General features: G+C 47.4%; 1 protein-coding gene across 1 annotated transcript in view; it reads left to right on the plus strand.

Moving 5' to 3' along the window:
- Positions 1-3214: 3214 nt before the first annotated feature.
- Positions 3215-8405, plus strand: part of oprl1 (opiate receptor-like 1) — a 73788-nt gene continuing 68597 nt past the window's right edge. Inside the window, exon 1 of the mRNA XM_005750802.1 lies at positions 3215-3450. The gene's annotated coding sequence lies outside the window, so the exon portion shown is untranslated. The remainder of the gene's footprint in view (positions 3451-8405) is intronic.

Consider the following 8405-nt stretch of genomic DNA (forward strand, 5'->3'; position numbering starts at 1 on the left):
AAAGCGGTTTCAGTGGAATGCAATTTGCGGAAACCAGACTGGAAAATGTCCAGAACATAACATATGTTTAGGTTACCAACAATGATTAAATGTAAGCAGCTCTAACTTCGGCTCTTATCTGACACAGGTAGGATGGCCAGTCCCCTTATCTCTTCACCTTTACATAGTGATGGGCAGATGAAGCTTCATGAAGCACTGAAGCTTTTCATCCAATTGGTTCACCCCAGCGCAAAGCGTCTTGAAGCTTCATTTGCTCTAGTAGGACACCTACTGGACGTAAAAATATTAGTTGGCATGAATTTGAAAAGTGTGGCCTTTTGCACACAGCCTGTAAATGTCAACAACAAAAGGAGTGTATAAAACATCTGTATTGTAGTGATGCCGTATACTGTGTATATTTATACTGGCAGTATGGAAAATGATCATTTGGAAATGCTTAAAATGGAAATGATCATTTACTGTGAGGTGTGGACAGTGGTTGTGCTTTTGTAACGTTGAGGTATGGACAGCTACACACTGAGGCCTCAGTCCTGCCTGTTCACATTTTATTCTGATTTTGGCATAATAATTAGTTACCGTGCTCGTTACCACAATAATAACGTAGTTACTGTAATGCATTACTTAATAACGCGTTAGTCCCTATACTGGTGAACAGAAAGGACCCAAGTGCAGGCAAAGACTTTGCTGAGACTGAGCTTTTATTTACAGTTGTGACATACGAGCAAAACAGGAAATGACTGGCGTGGAGCGAACAGAACCTAAAACTGAACACGAACCTGGAACTAGAGACCTGAAAACCTGGAAGCGTGAGGAGACCGAGAGGAGGGGTGACACGGGGCATGACGAAGGGCAAAGGACATCACAGTAAATATACACAGAGGGAAATGAGGAAATGGCACGTGGGGGGAGACACAACTGAACCTAACTGAACATGATGAGACAGGGAGGAAGCAAAACAGAATACACTGACATAAGACATGAACCTTCAAAGTAAAACAGGAAACACGACACACATGCAAAGACACAGACTCAGACTTCACCCTGAGACATGACTGCCTTTGAAACGGCGAGAACATGGGAACCAAAAACTAAGAACTAGAAATCTCAGCAGAACGTTAACTAACACAAAAACACTGAGTCATCACACTCAGGACCGTGACACACCTACACTGCCTCATATACACTTTGAATTGTGTTTTTGTGTTTAATGTTTGCTGTCAGTCTCTTAAACAGCAGCGAGTTTGCAGCTGAGAGAAGTTTCACTGGTCTGGAGTTCACTGATTCCTTTATTGCAACCTGTTTTCAGGAGATTCTCTGCTGGGGGGAATGTTTCAGACGTGCAGCTGAATGAGGCGGGGGCTGTGTGTCGCACGCTCACGGTAATATCCATGTATTAATGAGCCTCTCCTGTCTTAACGTTGTTCTCCTCAGCTCTGCTGCGGAGTCTGTCACACTGCTTCAAACACAGGATACACCTGGATACCTGTTCAGCCAATCGCATTCATTCCCTCTGCTCTGATTCCCACGCCTCCTTCATCAGGCTTCATGGATCAAGTTTAAAGCCTCTGATGTGGGAAGGAGGATTTATATGAAGGAAATGAAACACTGTTGAACCATGTGTGGAATAAATAAATAAATGAAATGTGCGTCGCCTTAGAAACAAACAGCAGCACTGAGCGCGCTCAGACACAAACTGTGTCTGTGTATTACGGCTCTGTGCTAAAATCACCATGTAGTTTCTCATGCTTTTTACAACAATGATGCATTTTGTCTTTTATCTTCTACCTCTATAGATTTTAATCACCCTGTGCCTTTGGAGTGGGTGACACTCAGGGCTCATTTCCTGTGGAAGAAAAATCACATAATCTGTGAAAGGCCCCGTGTTCAGAGGCTGCCAGCCCCGCCCCTTCATGCAGATTAAACGCTGGGTTAATTTAGCAATTCGATAACTGGCTTCCTGTGAACGTTTAGATTTTAAAACTGCAGCCATGTGAGGGCTTCAGAGAAGAATCCCTCCCAGTGTGGAGCTGAAGATCAGGAGTAATCGCACCAGCAAGAGCAGATTAATCGCCGCCCTCGGGCTGCGGGCTGAAGTTTGCTCCATTTTCAGCATCTTCTTCCTGTCACATTAACCCAGGGGTGGCTGTAGCTCAGGTGGCAGAGCAGGTCAGCGTTTAGGGGCAGCGTTTGCAGGGCGGTAACCAGGTAGCTGTCATACGCCACTGTGGCAACTTATCTGGGCCTTGGAACAGAAACATCAGGCCCCCACCCCAGCCTTGCACCCCCCCACAGGTCACAGGAAAGTGCAAGCTTCCTGTGACACCTCCGTGGAAAAGCTGCCTCTCAGAATCTGCAGCATGATTTCGTATGATTAACATTGCCATTCTGGGCTTTAATAAAGATTCGTTAATTTCTGAAAATAACGTGCTTTTAATGCGCCGCAGCACGGCTGTCACAGGGATGCTGTGTGTTTGTGCTTTAACACAACATCTGAACCGTTCTACAATCAAACGATCAGCCTGACGTGTCCGGGTCACCGCTGAGCAACAACAAAACTGTTACAAGCAGCAGCAGCACTGAGGAGCTGCTCTGATCATGTGATCTGATCATGTGATCTCATCATCATGTGGACGACTGTGGACCTTCAGACTTCCACAGTTGAATTTTCCCAAACATTGTGACATAGAAGCAGGAATACAGTCAGACAGGAGTTTAGGAACAGCAGGAAAACCATGAGCTCAGGACACACACACACACACACTCACACACACATACAGACAGACACACACATACACACTCACAGACAGACGTGCACACTCACACACACACTCAGACAGAGACTTACACACACATACAGACACACACACACTCTCACACACACAGACAGACACACACACACTCACAGACAGACGTGCACACTCACACACATACAGACAGATGTGCACACTCACACACACACTCAGACAGAGACTTACACACACATACAGACAGACACACACACACTCACACACACAGACAGACACACGTGCACAGACAGACAGACACACGCACACACACACACATACAGACAGACACACACATACACTCACACACAGATTTTACTGGTGTTTCAAATGTGCAAAAGGAGTCCGTGTGTATGTGCCTGTTTGTGTGTCTGTGTTGGGGGGGTGGGGGGGTAATCACACCCTGATCGATCACAGAGAGAGAGGCAGTATCTTCATCTCTCAGACCCCTCCTCCTCTCCTCCTCCTCCTCTTGTTGGTGCCGCGGATGCTGGAGGTGAAGCTTCTGTCTCGGCTCTTTGTCCCGCTGCAGTTCGCGTGGATCCGCGTGAATCCTGGAGGTTCTGGAGGTTCGGTTCGGAGTGTTCGCGCTGCCGGAGCTCGGACTCAGCTCGGAGGACCGGAGCCGTGAGCGCGCATCGACGCGGAGACGAACAACAACTTGGAGGTGAGTGCGCGCAGCCTGCTGCAGTCATCCGTGTACTCGCCGACATGTGCGTGATGCGCGTGTCCGTCTTTGTTTCGTGTGCATGTCAGCGAACACCGCGCGTGCGCGACGCAGTGGTTCTAAGGTGTATGCGTGAGTGCGTGCACGCGCGCCCGGTGTGTCGCGCGTTAAGGTACACTCGGACCCGTGACGGGCCTGTCCCGGTGCTGCATTTGGGTGCTCGGCTCGTCCACGTGCGTGCGCTGAAGCAGGGCGGGTTCCTGCACAGCTGCAGTCCCGAACTTTGGACCGGTCCTTCCAAACTTCCGCCCTTCTGCTCTTCATGTGCTCATGTTCAGTCCAGCCTATCACAGAGAACACACATGGTCACGTGGTCATCACAGTGCCCTCCTGCAGTACCTCCAGGGCCCATTAGGGGGTCACCGCCTGACTTTAAGACCCCATTTCTAGAAAATTTAAAAACAAAACCAGTCAAAAAACTGAAAGTACCTGCAGTAATCAGTCAAGGTTAAAAACAGGAAGTGACTTCAGTTTAATCGTGTCAGTCGATCCTGCGCAGAGAGCGGCTGCGTTTGATGAAATAAGAGAAATAAAACGATGACGGCAGTAATGTTAGCTAGCATCGTGTTCAGACCTGAGGAAGGCATGCACGAACTGTTGCAGCTGTTTAAGAGAGAAATCCTGAAGGAAACGAGCTCTGTAAACATTGATTTTCAAAGTAAAAGTCCTATTTTCATCTTAAAGCAGTCAGTCTGCTCTCACATCAGTTTCATAAAGCTGAACTTTGACGTCTGTTTGGACTAAAGTTTGGCGTTCAGTGAAAGGTAGTTCAATAAATAAATGCTTTGAATCAACGACGTTTAGGTTCCCGATCATTCAGGTCATGGTACTCCAGTGACTGGACAGAGGGCGGGGCTTACGACACCAGCCATATGTAATCCTTCCCAGGTGCCTCAAACCCCCTCACATCTTGTGTCAGCTGACCTCATTAGGTCACATGATAGGGTGAGGCAATCCATCACAATGGGTTCACCTGAAACCTCTGCTGATAGTGATCAACACCTGTTTTCTCACCATGGCTCATGTGATGAGGCGCAGCTTGATCCACGTCCCAAAGAGAGGAGTCCCAACAGGGCTTAAATCTGGGACTCTCTGGGATGAAACGTATCCGGTCTTTAAGTCTGACGTCATTAACCACGTCTGGGTCCAAATTCCGCTTCAGGTCCCAAAGTCAAACGAACACTGCGGCATCATTCTTTAATAAAATGGTCAGCGTTGCTGCTTTACCAGGTGTAACAATGAAGTTTAACATCCAGGCATCCATGAAAACAGGATTTATTATATTTAACAGAGGTAGAAGTTAGCAGGAAGTTAGCTCGCTAGCTTTCACCTAAACATGATATAGCATGTTCTGACTGAGAGATTTCTGAAAAATTCAAACGTACAGCTCTGCTATCACTTCCAACATAAATGAAGACACAAAACTAAACAGCAGTGAAGTTTGTAGGGTTACTGAAGTTGGGCTAGCTGGTATATAATGATGTGTAGTTACAGTGGAGGGTCTTAAAAACTGAGCTTTAAAATAAACAGTGGTAATAAAAACTGAGAGAGGCCGACAGTAATCATTGACTGTTTTTAGGGGCTTGTGGAGATTAAATAGAACAACTTACAAAACATTAAAACATGTTAAAAAACACAACAGCCTTAATAAACGCAGAGCAGGTTGGACCCACTCCTGGCCGCCGCCCGACTCACATTGCGCCCGACCCCTACGGTGCCTCCTGCGGGTGGTGGGCCTGCAGGAAGATGGGTCCATGTCCCTTTTTCGGGCTGTGCCCGGCCGGGCCCCATGGACTAAGGCCCAGCCACCAGACCTCGCCCTCGGGCACCCTCCCCGGGCTTGGCTCCAGGGCGGGGCCCCGGTAACCCTGGAACGGTAGACCAAGGAACGCCTTGGCATTCCCTCGGATAAGCTGGAGGAGGTGGCTGGGGAGAGGGAGGTAAGGGCTTCTCTGCTTGGGCTGCTGCCCCTGTGACCCGGCCCCGGATAAGCGGAAGGAAATGGATGGATGGATGGATAGTTTGGACCCGGAAGCAGGATTCATACGTCATAACTTAAAGCCTGGATTAAGAAACTCAAAGCAGTCCTGCTGGTTTTCTTTTAAAGCTTTTTAGAATGAAAATCCTCACATGGACATAAACTCAGGTCAGGGGTCCTGGTCCTGTGCAGTTAAAGCAGCCACATCTGAGATTAACCACAAACTTAGAATTAATGCAGCGTTCAGTGACTGAACACAGACCAAGCTCAGTCACCATGGTTACATGAGATGGCAGAGCTCTCCATGTCAGTCTGAACGCTGAGATTTTACATCTTAAACTAAATGTTAGGTGAAGGATCCCCTCTGGAACCTGAAGGCAGCGCGCCACAAATCCCATCGGGTGTTTTCCTGTAACAGCACGAAGTGTGTGCAGGAAACCTTTTCGTCCACTTTCTGAACATGAAAACTGATCCCAGCACACCACAGAAAGGATGAGCACACGGACTACAGTAAATCCTCTGAGAGGTCTGACAAAATCGGAAACTGTCCAGAGGTGCACAACGAGATATTCCTGAACTGGAGACAGGCCAAACTTTTAAGCTCCTCGGAGCGTATGGATCACTCCTCTGAATTCAGAGAAGCTGTTGTTCAGTGTCATCTGTGCCTCTTTGCTGGATGGGATGAGCTGAGGCTTTAATGCTGATAAAGATGAAGCATGTTTAGCACACGGCGGAGCAGAGATGTGTGGAGTAATGAATCATCGCTCGGATCCAAACAGTAACCGAACGGCGTGTTTGCAGTCGGACCTGCTCAGCAGCCGTAGACCTGCCGTCTCTGCGTGCAGCTGTACGTCTGCGCGAGCACGCTCCCCGCCTGCAAACCTTTAAAGGAAAGCAGCAGATCTGCAGCTGGATATCAGCCTGTGTGGCGCACACGTGCGGGCTCATTGCTGAAGGACCGCAGCTCTTTGTGTGTTCTGCAGGGGTGCGTCTCCTCTTCCTCCACAGTTCGCCTCACCTGTTTGGACGTATTAACAGCTGTTTGTGTTACCTGTTTCCTCTGAGATTTAGAGGAAGCTGCCTTCTTCTGTCTGTTTACATTTTCACAATCCACCCGTCCTTCTTCGAGCTTTCCCGTCATATTTAGTCTCGGGCCTCACTTTCTCCAAATAAACACACAGAGGCATGAAAAAAACACTGGGCTCTTATGCACTAAAAGTAGACTGAAAGGAATCAAGATTTAAAGGTGCAGTGACCTTCTCATTATTCGCTCTAAACTGAAGCTTTCTAAAACTGGACCAAGCCGTGTGCCAATGTTAGCTAATGGTACATGGACGTATATTTCTGCTTTACCTAAGCAGTCAAAGCACTTCGTACAAGTGCTTTTTTATCTAACATTTGATCTAGCATCTGAAATCAACTCAGGCTTAGTGTCCTGCCCAAAGATATCTGGCATGCAGTCTGGAGCAGCCTAAGACTGAACCGCCACTCCTTCTCGATTCTCATTCCCGTGGAGCTCGGTTTGCTGATGGAACCGGACCACCATCCACATCTCCACCAGTTAGCTCCTGTTTTAAATAAGTACCACATACATAGATGTGTTCAGTGCCTCGTTCCTTTCATTACAGCTCCTCGATGTGCTCACTTGTGCTGTTTGTGGCACAGAGTGGCCCACCCAGTGTGGCATCGCAGCCTTACATGGACACACTGCGGACTTCAACTTTAACTGCTTATTAATCACAGCTATGGCACACACGCTCTGCAGACGGAGGCCCGTATATGAAGGCTGGCAGGACCCTCGGGGAGCCGCGGCGAGTTGCTGCTGCGGGGATTCGATGAATATTCATGAGTATGCAGAGACATGCGCCGCTTTATTGCGGCAGTGTGATGTATTGCTGCTGCAACTGCATGCCGGCGTGTTGCGGTGAAGCAGCCTGTACAGTAACGCCATGGTGGACGTGTAACACACGTGTTGCTTTATTATGGTGGACACTGTGTTTACGCCCCACACACACATCCCAGCTCTCTCTATATGTATGTGTTGGATTGCAGCCTGTGTCAGAGCAGACGATGAGGCCTTCTGAGTCCAGGATGTGTCTGGTGGCGTCCTCCGGTCCTTCCTGTTACCTCCACAGGACACAGCTCTGTTGGATTTTCAGGACCTGTGTGCTTTTGGTTTGTTGGTTTCTGTCATTTCTGTTTTTGTTTTTCTTTTCTTGTGATTATCTGCTTCAGCTCCTCCTTCCTGCATTTTACATGTATACAGAATCTTGTGTCCTCTGTGTGCGTTTTCATTTCATTTCAGCTTTAGGCTACGCTCACATGTACAAGGTATTTTTGAAAACACAGATTTTTCTATGTGTTTGCACCTTTTTCCATCACTGAAAACTGAGATTTTTGAAAACTCAGTTTTTGCGTTTACGTGTGGACGAGGAAAACAGATTCATTCACACAACCTCAAAGGTGTGCGCCGTTTTTGACGTCACGCTGTGCGCCACGTTATTGTTTACATGAGATTTCTACAATGGTGGATAGAGACAAAATACTGTTGCTGTTAATCTGACTGTCTGCAGCTCTTACACACTTACTCCATTTACACAGACAGAGGCGTCAGAGTGAGCTTTCATTCAACAGACACAACCCAAATATTTGAAGAGATTAACTTTTTAATTTAAAGTTTAGATTTGTGCATGCTGTATGCACTTTGTTCATTCCTAAGTTGTGAGTCCAAAATACTGTCTTAAGTTATTAACGATGGAAATGATGAAGGCACCTGAGAAGTAACACAAAATTATCTGCCTTTCCAGAAAAACACAAACTTTCAGAAGTACTTCATGTTTTGTGAGGGTACAAAACCCTGTTTAGTCTTTCCCTGCCAGGCTTCTAGACTTCTGATTGGCCAACATTTCATTTTTAG

The sequence above is a fragment of the Pundamilia nyererei genome, unplaced genomic scaffold (genome assembly GCF_000239375.1).
Source record: "Pundamilia nyererei isolate P.nyererei 1_Seehausen unplaced genomic scaffold, PunNye1.0 scaffold00288, whole genome shotgun sequence".
In the NCBI taxonomy this organism is placed as follows: Eukaryota; Metazoa; Chordata; class Actinopteri; order Cichliformes; family Cichlidae; genus Pundamilia; species Pundamilia nyererei.